The sequence below is a fragment of the Loxodonta africana genome, chromosome 6 (assembly GCF_030014295.1).
Source record: "Loxodonta africana isolate mLoxAfr1 chromosome 6, mLoxAfr1.hap2, whole genome shotgun sequence".
Classification (NCBI taxonomy): domain Eukaryota; kingdom Metazoa; phylum Chordata; class Mammalia; order Proboscidea; family Elephantidae; genus Loxodonta; species Loxodonta africana.
The window spans coordinates 98,857,435-98,871,828 of NC_087347.1; the positions used below are offsets into that span (position 1 = coordinate 98,857,435).

Here is a 14,394-nt window from a genome sequence, read left to right on the forward strand (position 1 = left end):
AGGCCTCTAACTCCATTTATGGGAAACTGACTGGACTTGATTTAAGAACTCTGAGTGAAGAACGTTCACAGGAGCACTCTGGTATGAAAAGCCACGATGCACAGGGTACAGAAACCAGCCTGAAACTCTCCTCAGTGAACTTATTCCTAGGCATGGCATTTTTCTCTACCCATGAAATAATCTAAGAGTGGGTTTTTCCCCTGAGGGGAAAGAGAGAGGAAGAATAAGAAAAGCAAGAACCTTACATGGAGAGCTGCAAAAAGAATGCATTTATGATAGGAGGTAGGCAATGGCTGGGGTCCAAGACTAAAATACCTTCCCCTAGGAAGTTTTTGGTCATAACTGAGTGCAATCCCTTATTTTTAAGTACTGCCTTCATAAAATGCTTTCCCAGAATTTCTCTTCTGATCCTCACAACTAAAGAATGGCAGGCAGTGGGCTAAATCTCCATAATTCAGGTATGGAGATGAGGTAAATGAGATGGTGCTCGGTTCGGTTAAACAACTTGACCGCGATCCCATAGCTGGTCGATGGGGAAGCTGGGTGGGATCCAAGTCCCGAGTCTTTTTATTTTGTTCTTTTTATTTTGGAGTTAACTCAGTAGTACCCTTGCCTGAGCACCCTGGTGGCACAATGGTTAAGCACTCGGCTGCTGACCAAAAGGTTGGCAGTTCAAACCCACCCAGCCACTCTGCGGGAGAAGGACCTGGTGATCTGCTCTTGTAAAGAGCCTAGAAAACTCCATGAGGCAGTTCATGGGATGGAAGTCGACTTAGCTGCACCTAACAAAAACCACCCTTACCTGAAAGCCAGACTGCCGGGGAGTTTGCTGTTGCCCTCCAGTCCAAGAAGGGGGCCCTGCAGAGCAGGGGGTTGGGGTCTGTGGACAGGCAGGGGTGAGCCTGTATGGGAGCCCAACTTCAGCTATTTCTATTCCTTCCTGTAGTTGGACTTGTATATGGATGTGTGGTGTGATTGGCGTGTTTACTTTTTCTAAAACCTAGAGGGCCAAAATGAGGTCCTATTTATCATCGTGACAATACAAGAAGTAAGATTAACCCATTGCCTTTGAGTCAACTCATAACGACCCTATAGAACAGAGTAGAACTGCCCCATAAGTTTTCCAGGGCTGTAAATTGTACATCTTTACAGAAGCAGGCTGCCACGTCTCTCTCCCCCAGAGCAGTTGGTTCAAACTGCCAAACTTTCAGTTAGTAGTCAAGTGCTTTAACCACTGCTCCACCAGGACTCCCTAGAGATAAGGTAGAGGGCACCAGTTATTAGCAGGCTTGCTGAGCAGCCTCCTCCAAGGCCTTACAAATACCCAGGGATGAGGAGAAACCGATCGAGTGCCCACTCAGACCTTCACTGAGAGCCAGTTCCACTCTCAGACTGCTTCAAGGCTCTGAGGGGGCAAGAGTCCTGATTTATTTTTAGTTTAATAAGCAAAGAATTATAGGTGAAATATTTTAAAATTCAACCAGAGATAATTAATATCCTGATGAAATTAAAAAAAATGGATAAGTTAAATTCTTGCTACACACAGCTAGAAAACTATGGCAGAAGTGATTGAAATATAAGAAAAGCTACACACTGCTGAAATCCAGCCTTTCTCTGCTGCAGGCTGCCACCGGCAGCCCCCAGCATGGCGGCTCCATGCACAACGGCAAAACGCTGAAGGTCTCTCACCATCCCCATGATTGGTGGCTGTGATCCATAGGGTTTTCGCTGGCTTTTTAGGGTTCTCACCAGGCCTTTCTCCTTAGTTTTTCTTAGTTAGGAAGCTTGACTGAAACCTGTTCAGCAACATAGCAACACGCAAGCCTCCACTGACAGATGGGGGTAGCTGGGCATGAAGTGTGTTGGCTAGGAATCATACCAGGTGTCCCGTATGGAAGGCGAGAATTCTACCGCTGAACCACCACCATCCCCAACCTTCCTCTGTATAATCAGGCGCCCCTGCTGTGAGGCATTCTCCCTTCATCATTATTTTGATTCTTTCCTAGACACATTTGCTTGCTTAATGTAACTCAAATAACAATGAATTCTCACATTCTTATGAAAGGAGAAAACACAAAAAAGTTGCAAAGGTATAAATTCTTTGCAATTTACCAAAAAATTACAATGTTATATAAATTATTATTTTTGAACCTGGTTATCACTTCTTTAAAAATGCACTGTTCTGAGAGGCAGTATTACCAGCTGTTAAGAGGCCAAACCTTAGAACCTAACTGCCTGGGTTGGAATCCTGGCTCCTCTTTTTCCTAGCTGTGAGACCTTGGGCAAGTTCCTTAACCTCTCTGTGCCTGTGTCGTCACCTGTAAAATGAAGATAATGGTGCCTACCTCATGGAGTTATGAGGAGGATTAAATGGATTAATACATGTAAAGCACTTAAAGGTGCCTAGCACACAGCCAGAATAATCTCCTGCATCAGTTGACTGCTTACTGCAGCTTTCTGCGCGTTACGAAATTCTGATGCTGTTACATGTCATCTGGAACAAGTTTGTCAATTTCTCTAATTTCATTTATGCATCCTGAAGGCGAAAAAATATTGTTGTAGGTAATTTTTTTTTTTAGAATGCAATGTGGTCATGCAGAAGGGTGAAGGTTTCAAAATCGAAACCAAACTCATTGCTGCTGAGTTGATTCTGACTCATAAGATACCCTACTGGACAGAGTAGAACTGCCCCACAGGGTTTCCAAGGCTGTAATCTTCAGGGAAACATACTGCCGTATCTTTCTCCCGTGAAGTGTGAAGTGGCTGGTAGGTTTGAACCACAGACCTTTTGGTTAGCAGCCTAACGCTTTAACCACTGCACTACCAGGGCTCTTGGGTGAGGGTTTCAACCCCCCGCCCCCAATAAAACCAAACCCACTGCTGTCAAGTTGATTCTGACTCATAGCAACCCTATAGGACAAAGTAGCACTGCCCCATAGTTTCTAAGGAGCACCTAGTGGATCTGAACTGCCAACCTTGTGGTTAGCAGACGTAGCTCTTAACCACCGTACCACCAGGGTTTCCAGTGAGAGTTTAGAGGATGCTAAATAAGGAGAGGAGACCTGGTGGCGTAGTGGTTAAGAAAGCCTCTGCTAACAAAAAGGCTGGCAGCTCAAATCCACCAGGCACTCCTTGGAAACTCTGTGAAGCAGTTCTCTTCTGTCATATAGGGTTGCTATGTTTTTTTTTTTTATGAGCTGGAATTGACTCGATGACAATGGGTTTGGTTTGGTTTAAATAGGGAGAGGAGTCCCTGGGTGGTGCAAACAGTTAACATGCTCAGCTGCTAAACAAAAGGCTGAAGGTTCAAGTTCACCCAGATACACCTTAGAAGAAAGGCCTGGTGATCTATTTCTGAAAAAAGTCAACTGCTGAAAACACTATACTCTGACACACAGGGGTGGCCATGAGTTGGAATTGACTGGACAGCAACCGGTACTGGCTTAAACAGGGAAGAAGGGTCTCCTGGGTCTCCTGAACAGAAACTCTTTTTGTAGTTGGGAAGGGAAGCCTTTGCCATCCAGGGCGTTGCGAGGAGAAAGACCTCCAACAGGGATACCTGTAAGCTTTTTATTATTTTGAGCCAAGCTAACTACACAGAGACGGGGTGATTTCTTTGCAGACTGGATGAAGAGCCACCAAATGCCAACAGGGGAAAGTAAAATTCCCATGGCTCAGGATGCCTTTTGTCAAGTGAGCCTACATTTTCATCTCATGTGTCACCCGAGTGCCATCTCCTCCTTCTGGTCAGTTTATTATGTACATAAGACAAATCACAAGATGTAACCCGTCACAAATGCTAGAATTAAACCTGCCAATACATACATCACCGATAATTGCCTTTGCAGATGATAGCTTTAGTTCCACTTTCTCCCACAGGTGCTCCAGCTCTGCACTTCTACAGCACAGCCCAGCATAGTTCAGACCTCAATGGGATAGGAAACCTCGAGAAAAACTTGCAGGAAACAAGGGCACACGGGGTATAATGCAGTTTTACTGCATTGCAGAGGCTGTGTTCTGGGATTTGTGGGGGTCATTTCCCCCCGATAATGAAATTTGCTTTGTGACCTGGTTGTTGCAGAGTACTACTTTCCCATATAGGGTCGCTATGAGTCGGAATCGACTCGACAGCACTGGGTTGGTTTCTTGGTTGCTGTCCCATCTAAAATAAACAGGCTTCAGCCTGAATATCTATCCACCACGTTTGAGGTTTTACTACATAAGACACCTTTAACAATCGGGTATCTGGAAACTGCCCCTTCTGAGTTCTTTGGAGAATAACAATCTCAAGTAAGACAGGTAAGACATCATAAAGGCACATCATTTGCAGTACCCTCAACTCTGCTTACAAAACGTTCATTTGGCATCCATCCTTTTCCATTTTTAATTGACTAAGGCAGTGAGGTTTACTGTCTGGCTCTCACGCAACATTAACCAAACCAACAAAGACAATGAGGATGCCTTACACACACAATGCCATTTGCAGTCACGTGATTCCAGTGACCCGAGGTGGGGAAGATTGTCCTTCCTAAGAGAGCAGATAAAAATGATCCTGAGTTCTGCCACTGGCCACTCTCTAAAGGATTAACACTCTGGGTCTTCTCACAGATCTCAGCCTGGTACCTTAAGACTGAAAACCAGTAGGTTAAACAGGGATACAAACGCCCACTCACCCCCTTCTCGAAAGATGCTAGTAATCTTTCAACGTTTGCAGAGCTGCAGATTCCTTAGCTGAAGAATGCCAGGGCTCTAAAACCTACGATTAGAATAAGTGTCTTTTCCAGGTGAGAAGAAATTCAGCTAATACCCTGGTCTCCTGAGCTTTTACTCCACCCTATTTAAAGTTAATAAGACACTTATTTAGATCAATCACTACCTTTTCAGAGCTGAAGGGACAAATGTCACAATGTTTTGTTGGCTCCTCAATGGGGTGGGGGGTTACTTAAGCAAAGTAAAAGACAAAAAGGTCAAGGTTAACTCTGCACATACTACAGATTCCAGCAGCTGTTCACCGAAAAGAACTCCTCTGAGGCCGGAAAATGGCTCCTCCTAACGCTGACTTTGACGCCTTGCAGGGGGACGCTTTTAGGATGACTCAAATAAGGAAAAACAGGCCAGCCAAAGTTTAATTCAATTTTATTTTCCACTTTTAGTATTTTTTCAAATTATACAACATGCAGTCTGCCAATGTATCCATACATCTTCATTTTAGAACCTAGAAGATAACCAAAAATTTCCACAAGCCAAGGGAGGTTTACTTCCAGATATTTTTGTTACACTTACTATATTACAGCATCATTACTGGATATAAACTACCATTCTTCCCCCTTAAACCACCAAAACAAATTTGTCCACAATTTTTTTTTTAATGAAAGCTTACTGTACAGATACATAAAGTCCAGAAAACACACATCTGCAGTACACACTACACATTTTACACACTAGACATGGATAATTCTACAGAATGCCCTCTTCGCCTTATATCTGCACATGATGAAAAGTACTTAAAATTGATATACAGTTTTTAAATGAGTAAGCAGATTTCATGGAGCATTGCTTCCTTCTGCGATTACCTGGTCCTTATTCAATACTTAAAAAAAAAAAATTTCCCCAAATTACTGTTAACTAAAGCAATTTGAGACTATGATGTTTCCTTTAGCTTGCTCAAGGTACTCAAGGTGAGACAAGGAAGAGAACTCCTCCCTTGTAACCTGCCAATGAAAACTTTTCCCAATCTGCTATATAGCTGTAGTCCAAATGTCTTCTTCCTGCTAAAACTTGCGTTTTGAAGAAGGGACTGTTAGGAGCTTTTATTTGCTTTCAGTTATTCCTACAGGAGAGGGGGCGATCACTCTCTGCCCACTGGTGATGCTGGATCTTGCCTTGGACAGAAATATCACTTTCTCATGTGACCTTCAGGACTATAAAAAGTCACTAGACAGTACATTCTAGATGATAAAGTTTTTATTTTCTTTATCCCAATACTTCTATTCATTCTAACTTTCTCAATCATATACTATTACCTTTAAAATCTTAACCACACTCTTAATTGATCTGCCTATGAGTCGTCCATTCAACAAAAGCAAACTATACAGCAGTTGAAGAAATGACACATTTTTACAGTATTCTTTAGGCATTGACCAAAACACATTTGGCATCAACATATTTTAGTTCTCAACCATAAATCTTGATATCTCAAACAACATTCCTCTAGTTTAGCATCCCGCCATCCCGCAGGTGGAACTTATTTGTATAAACCATCTGGCTATTCACTTATAACATCAAAGAGTAAACTTCCAAGATGCAGCATGAAATATAAAATTACTCAGAGGAGACAAAGACGCACACTCACACCAGGAAAAAAGCAGCATACAACCAAAACTATAATCAGAGGCTCGGCTGTTCAGAAGTATAGTTTTTATATTGAGTATAAATGTAAGGGAGCAATAGTCTGAAAAAATACAAGTTATATAAATGTGGCTTTAAAAATAAAGTGCCCTGCAGAGTATACAGTGCTGATGTAGTAATGGGCTTATTATACAAAGTGATATTTAGGGATCTCTGAACACACTGTATAATCCATTCCAATATCTGTGTACTTTTTTGTCACAGTGTAGGAAAATTAGTTTAGAGGTCCTATAAAGATTGAAGCTAGGTGAACTGACTGGCTGATCAGCAACTAGCAGAATTATCTTTAAGAGACATCAAAGCCAACTTTCCTGTGAACAAAAGTGAAGCGAATTTTGTGAGTCTCTTGTAGAGGTCAAGTTCTGTGGAACTACAAGTGAATTTTTTTTTTTTCCCCCAACATGAAAGGGCCACACAGGTCTTTAGAAGTAGAAAAGGGATACCACGGGAAAAATTGCTTTGGAAGGAATCTAAAATAATCTATGAGGATTATTAACCAGAGCCAAAAAATTACCGACCTTTGTTCAATTTCCAAACACAGAGCAATAACATAACAGTATGACAATTATTAATTGGCAATCCTCTCCAAGACTAATGTTTTAGCTTCAAAATCTGAGACAAACATATTAACAGCAAGTTTATCGTCTGTGGCATATGTTGCTAACTGATAAGGTTTGCAAAACCTGCCCTACAGTGACCCTTCTATCAGACTGCAAATAGAGATTGGGCAATTATATTGGGGCAGTGGTGGGAGGGGGGCATGGAGGTAGGTAATGGCAACAACATATGAAAACCATGCCGAAGAATAAAAAAAAAAGCAAAATTGTCCACCTTTACTAAATACTCCAATAGAATTCATGTTCTTTTCTCTCTCCTAAAAAAAAAAAAAAAAGAAGCCATTGCCCTTGAGTCAATTCCGACTCATAGCAACCCCCTCTCTCCTGAGTCCCCACAAAAACATAGAGGAACATTTAGCAAATTAAGTCAAAGTAGTTAGGCAATTTTTATATAAGAGTTTGGAAGTGAGTTCGCACTTTTTAGCTGTTTGTACACACACACACTCCTGAACGATCTTCAACCCTGTGGCCACATGGCCATGGGAAAGCCCAGCATCTCCCCTGGTATACACTCCATTCCAGTGGTAACAGCTACAAGGGACTATGCCAGCTCACTCATCTTGGGTGGGCACAAAGAAGGATGAACGCTATCACCAAGATTGGCCTGGCAGTCACCGACTTACTCGCAAATTTATCAAAAGCAGCAGCAGCACACAGACCAACTTACTCGAATCCCTATCGGTTTCCCTGAAAACTTTACTACATGGAAACCATTCATCTTAATAATGCACACCTGGAAGTAAGTGTTAATTTGGCTTTAGATTCATGTATTTGAATAAACAAATTCCTACATGTAAAGAATTCATTCATACCAGTTTCTTCTAATTCCACCTCAGATGATGAAACCCATCTACTGGTGCCAAAGAGAGAATTCAAATGAACAGTATGCAATGATGGGCTAAAATAAATTCATAACAACTTAGTCATAGTCAGGCACAAAAATTTGTCAATTACTTCCTCCCCCAGGGCTTCCTTTTTTAATTGCTGGAATGATTCTGGATTTCTTCAGCAACACCCCCTTCAAGGTACAAGATAGTTCCCTAGGGAAAGAGACCATCCCAATGCAAGCTCTAGAAGGATCAGGGAGGATGAATTGAGGAAAGAAGCAACCCCATTTTTACTCATCCAACTTCACAGCATTTGCAACACTTCTGAAGAAATGGTGTTCAAACTGGGTTGGCTGTGAAATTAGGGGACCAGCCGCTGCAGGTTCAACAGCAAACAGCTCAGGGGTGAATTTTATGACTTTTTGCATTTACATAGATGTGTGTGAATGAACAAATTAGACATTTCTACTGTCAGCTTGTTTTTCTGCCGTGAAGAAATTTGCTTTGCAGAGGTATATTTTACAGAATCCAAAGATGTGACCAGGATATTGAAAATGCTTCTTTGGGGCAATTTGTTTCGGAAAAGCGTTCAGAATGAAAATTGTGAAGCCTATAACAGCACTTTTTGCTTCCCTAAAAATATAAAGCAATGTGTTTATTTTACAGGAAGCCAGACAGTTGTGGCTGAGCCGGATCGCTCGCCTCCGCAGCACTTGGTTGTTGCAGGGTCCCCTCCAGGGAATGGCACGTAAGGGCGTTCCATCTGGGAGCCGCCCAGAGACCACCCGATGGCCTGGAGGCCGAGTCAGGGGCAATGGTTCTGAGTGGTGAGTGGATGCTCTGTAATCATCTCCTTCCAATTTCTCAGGAAGAGAAAAGTCTAAGCACACATCTGTACACACAGCAATTCCACACAGTTAAGATACCTGAAACTGGCGTACTGCAGATGGCTGGAGTAAGCGAGTGGGACAGAAAATGGCAACTGTGTAGGAGGGGAAAAAAATAATGAAGGGGTTGGTGGTTAATGTAGTCCTTGACATGCTACGTGGAGTCACACCTGTTGAAAGAGAACCAAAGAGAGAATACAGGAGTTACAGAACACAGTGGAAAGTCACTCCTATAAAAAATTTGTTTAAATTTTAAACTTTCCAGTGGCCCCATTAGAAAGTAAACAGGTGAAATTAAATTTAGTGCTGTCTTTTATTTAACCCAATATATTCAAAATATTTGTAATCAATATTCATTTATAATTAATGTTGTAATCAATATAAAAAACTATTGAGATATTTTACATTCTTTTTTAGTAATAAGTCTTTGAATCTGGTGTGGATTTTACACTTTCAGCCCACCTCAGTTCTGACCAGCCACCTCTCAAGTGCTCAATAGCAAATACTAGACTGCACAGGTCTCGACCAAGCCGCTGGCCCTCTGAAACATACATTTTTCAGCCCCCTACTTCCTGGTTTTGCTTTAAGTCTTTAGCCCTGACAGTCTCTCGACATTAGCTTCCAAAAGTCCCTATCTATTGAAGCTACACACACTCAGAAAACAAAATCCATGTTCTCATTCCTCAGGAGGCCTGGAACAACAAACCTTTCCTTCTCACTTGTCAGCACTTGAGATAGTGAAGTAGGTCAGACACGGCCGCCAACCCAGACTCCCCCCAGAAAGAGGTTTCTCTGAAAACTTTACAAACTTGGAAACAGATTGTTTTAATACGCACATTTGGAAGTGAGGGTTGAGTGCACTTCAGACACATGTATTTGAACAAGGCAATACTTAAATGCTAAAAAAAAAAAAAAAACATTCATACTGGTTTCTTCTAATTCCACCTGGGGAAGATGGAACCTATTTGGTGCCGAAGAATTAAAATAAACAGTATGCAATCCACCGGGTGATAAGCACCCCCTTTGATTTCACCCTGCTTCTCATTACAGGTTCATCTGATCACGGTCGGCTTGGCTCTCCAGGATGAAATCTAGACTAGCCCCAACTCAGCGTCCAATCTGAGTGACCTTTGTCCCCACTCCAATTAGCTCAACTTTCAGAAGAACCGGAGAGGGTCAACTTCCTCATACCAGTTGGAAGCCGTAGGTCTGTCCATAATCTTGTTTATGGGTTTCATGCAGAGAACATGGTGCTAGTGGATGTGTGGTGGGAGTAGGACAAAAAAGGAAGGTGGTGCCTTATCTCTTAAGATACTTATGGGAATTGCCTAATACAGGAAATATGACAGAGACTAAAGAAAAACCAAACCATTTCTTTGACTTAAAAAGAATTACATAACCTGACACATTTTGCTTTGATTTTCCTCTAAGCCCATTGCTGTTCAGTCGATTCTGATTCATAGCAACCCTATAGAACTGTCCCATAGAGTTTCCAACGAGTGGCTGGTGGATTTGAACCGCTGACCTTTCGTTTAGTAGCTGAGCTCTTAACCACTGTGTATATTCAAATTCAATACTCAACTGTGGTAAATATCTCAGATTCCTACTACAATGCTCCTTCCCTTTCTAATTTGTTTTTCTTCACTTTCCTGATTTATATAATATTGTAAGCACTCACATGTTTTGTACAAATAAGCAGTGTGTAAATTATACATAAATAGAAAAATTCAGACGTGGAAAGGGGTTTTAAAAGCAAATGAAGAGAAAAGTGAGTGAAAAAGGAAAAAAGAGGAGGACTATAGGACAGAAATAAAGCAGGAAAAGCAATACATTCTTTTTAAGAATACCACTCCTCCCTGACTCAAAAATACTGAAAGGGCTCATTTGGTAACTAACATCTCTCAAACAATATAACCACTCACAACTCCAGAGCTGGTCAATTGAAAGTGGTTTAAACATCTTTACATGATGATATTTATGTCGTTTTTAGAAGTCATAGACAAAAAGATTTGTCTCCCAGAAGGACACCTTTAATGTTTATGCTTTCTGATGAGATTTTGTGCCGATTGTTAGGGCCAGAAATGAAAAACCTAAATGTACGGTCATAGATGTCATTTAAAATCCATTTTGAGCTGAAAACCAATAGGCTCAGGAATGCTTTCTGAATACCATTGAAATCCCTATTTCACTTTCCTCACAGGTTCATTTTTCCAAGCACACGGTCTGAGAACCATTTGTGGGTCACACTGGTCAGATGTGATGGTTTTCCTGCATGCCTGGAGGCAGGGAGCTGCAGACACATACCATAAATTGTAGGATTACAGCTTGACACAATTATTGCTGCCGGCTGGTGTTGACACAGCAAGCATTAGACACACAAGCTCAGCGGGGCGGGCTCAACAACTCCAACAGACCATGAAGTGACACGATTTCCACTAGAAGGCCTTTCATTCAAGCCCCCCACTCTCCCATGTACAAGATTCAGCAAGTTTGGCTAATAGTTTGGAAGAAACCAAAGAACAAACCCACTGCCATGGAGTTGACTCTGACTCATGGCTACTCCATGTGACAAAGTAGAACTGCTCCGTAGGGTTTTCTTGGCTGCAATCTTTATCAAAGCAGATCACCAGGCCTTTTTTCCATGGCATCACTGGATGGGTTCAAACCACCAACCTTTAGGTGAGCAGCTGAGGGCAAACCATTTGTATACTCAGGGCCAGAAACAGAGGGGCACAGTGCAGTCACCTCAAGGAGAGGGAGAACAGAAAATTGGGATTGTGATGGGTTGCTAAAAGAAAAAAAAAAAACCCAGCAACTCCACCGATAAAGGTTCCTTTCTTTATTTTGAAGAGGTTGGTGGTCTTCTTTTTCCTGACCTTTTTAAGGATCTTTATGGGCCTGCCTGCCAAAGCAGTCTTTCTAGCAAGCCAAGAAAAATGGGTTCAGCTGGGCTGCTCCCATCCATCCCCTGACTATCTGGACGTCCAACTCCTCGGATAAATTCAGGAGAGAAAATGGCCGTAAGTTATAAAGGCAAATGGGTTAGCACTGAGAGAGACCATTTCTGACTGTTCCGATCACAAAAGGACCAGCCACCCAGACAGGTCAGGCGAGCTTGAGAACTGTCTACATTTAAAACCCTGTTCTGTTCACCTTCTCTTAGATGGCTCAGAGTGTCACTTGAGAGGCAGGGGTCTGGACCAAATGACCTGCTATTGGACTGTCTCTGAGTCTTTGTCAGGTGCCAACAAGAGACAAGATTTAGAAAGAAATAAGCTAGCCTTTTTTTTTTTTTTTTTCTTTAGAAGGGGCAGGAAAACTGAAGAAAAAAGCTAATTATGTAAGGCTTTTTGCAATTAACTATTTAGAGATTTCTCCCCCAACTCTGGCTTTTGCAAGTGCTTACAGTGGATTTAAGCTTAATCCAAACAGTACATAGTTTTATCTTCTTTTATCTTTCCACAACTCAATGCCTACATTATAAGAATTACCAATTGTACTTCACGTATCACTGCTGAATAGAAGTGGATTTATTTCATCGGCGCTTTGGTGCAATCTACTATGGAGGAACAATGACTGAATTTATGACTCAGAAACATGATGTTGAGAAGTATTAAAGTACAGCAGGCTACTGCACTGTAGATGAAATTAGGAATTTTCTCTCCCAAGTCCTCCATGGTTCCTTCTTTTGATCTCAGAATGCTAGCTTCAAAGTCCAATGCTTCAGTAGTGCCCCCGCTGCAGCTATTTCTGTCATTTCTCGTTGCAGCCCTGCTTTGTCTGTTCTCTTGAGGTCTGTCCTCAGAACCGCCATAACATCAGCTAACATCATTTGTGAGGGTTTAATTTGTACCCAGAGTCCCTAGGTGGTCAAATGGTGAATGCCCTCAGCTGCTAACACAAAGGTTGGAGGCTTGAGTCCACCCAGAGGTTCCTGGAAAGGAAGCCCCGGTGATCTACTTCAGAAAAATCAGCTATGAAAAATCCTGTGGAGCACAGCTCTACTCTGACACACACTGGGTCGCCGTGAGTCAAAGTCGACTTGACACCAAGTGGCTACTGGTTAATTGTTGCCAGGCACTCTACTAAGACTTCTCATAGGTTCCGTTTCATTCAATTCCCAGAAGAAGCCTGCGATGTGGGTACTCTGGTCATAACTTCTTCTTGCAACAGTTTTCTTGGCTGTTAAATGGTCAAGAAACTTGTCTGGAGAGACAAGGCTGGATATTCTTCATGTACTTCAACTATAACAGCGCATTGTAACCAAAGGCAGAAGCAGAATGAAAAGCCAGCTGTCATCTACTAACTAAGCCAGACGTTAAAGAGATTTGCAAAAATGTAAAACCACGACACTTTTCTCACTGAATCGGTTTTTGTTTTGGAAAAGGTCATTTTACAAAGGAAAAAAAAATGCCATTTATGTTAACATGTCTGGACTTGTTATTGTAAATGAATTTAGCAATATTTTAAAATTTTAAGTCTTGATATGATACTGCAGTGTGATTGATAACATTTGTGTGGCCTTTCTAGCCATGGTTTTTTAACTCCAACCCAGGTGATTGGGTGGGACTGTGTAAGAGGGTGATTGTGGCCCACCAAAGGGACTGATCAGTTTTGCCTTAAAAGATAATCAATTCCAGAGCGGAGAAGAGGATCCTACCACCACCAAGGAAGAACACCCAGGAGCAGAGAGCGTGTCCTTTGAACCCAGGATCCCTGTGCTGAGAAGCTTCCTGGAAGCAGGAGACTGAGAGAAGGGAGAGACAGAGAGAGAGGGAGGGAGAGAGAGAGAGCAAGCTGTGACCCTGAAGATGGTGAGAAGCGTGGCAGGAGAGACCTGGCAGCAGGAGATGGCACGGTGGGCTTCCCAGCCAATGGAGAGAGAAAGCTGAATGCCTAGGCCGGGAAGAGGCGTGGCTGTGAGCTTGGTTGGGAAGAGGCTGTCCTGATGGAAGAACTATAACCTGAGTGTTCCTGAGCCTGAACTGTAACTATTACTTCCCTAATAAACCCCATAATTGTGAGTATGGTCTGTGAGTTCTGTGTGGCCATTGCAATGAATTATTGAACCCAGCAGAGAAGTAGAGAGTACTGTGTGAGGGATGGTTCATGTCAGAATTAGTAAAAGATGGTGTAGAGAGGAGGCTTGTCTGGCCTCCACCTCATGGGAGTCAGCCTTGCATTGCTGATCTTGTTTCTCCTTCCCCATTGTGGGGTTGAAGGAGGTCAGACACTGCCCCTGTGCCATGTTCATAGATACCTATAGATAAAATATACAAATATAGAAGCTCTTTGATGTTGTCAATACTTCTTAAGAGTATAAAGGGTTTCTAAGACCAAGAGAAGCCCCGGTAGCACTGTGATTAAGAACTTGGCTGCTACTCAAAATGCCAGCAGTTCGAATCCACCAGCTGCTCCTCGGAAACACTCTGGACAGTTCTGCTCTGTCCTATAGAGTTGCTGTGAGTCAGAATCAACTTGACAGAAACGGGTTTGGATTTGGTTTAAGACAAAGAATTCTGAGGACTGGTACACAGAAGACCAGGATTCTTAGTCCCGGATCTACCACTAACAAGTGTGTGGTTGGATGGTTCATTTGCCTCTTTGGAATGTTGAACGAGGAACTGGATGAGAAGCTGAGGACACAATGACTAG

At 42.3% G+C, this 14,394-nt stretch overlaps 1 protein-coding gene across 2 annotated transcripts in view; it reads right to left on the reverse strand.

The window, feature by feature from the left end:
* Positions 1–5,119: 5,119 nt before the first annotated feature.
* The window catches only part of KIF5C (kinesin family member 5C), a 208,426-nt gene continuing 199,151 nt past the window's right edge, over positions 5,120–14,394 (reverse strand). For both annotated transcript variants that reach the window (XM_003405850.4, XM_023542961.2), the window contains one exon: positions 5,120–8,909. The gene's annotated coding sequence lies outside the window, so the exon portion shown is untranslated. The remainder of the gene's footprint in view (positions 8,910–14,394) is intronic.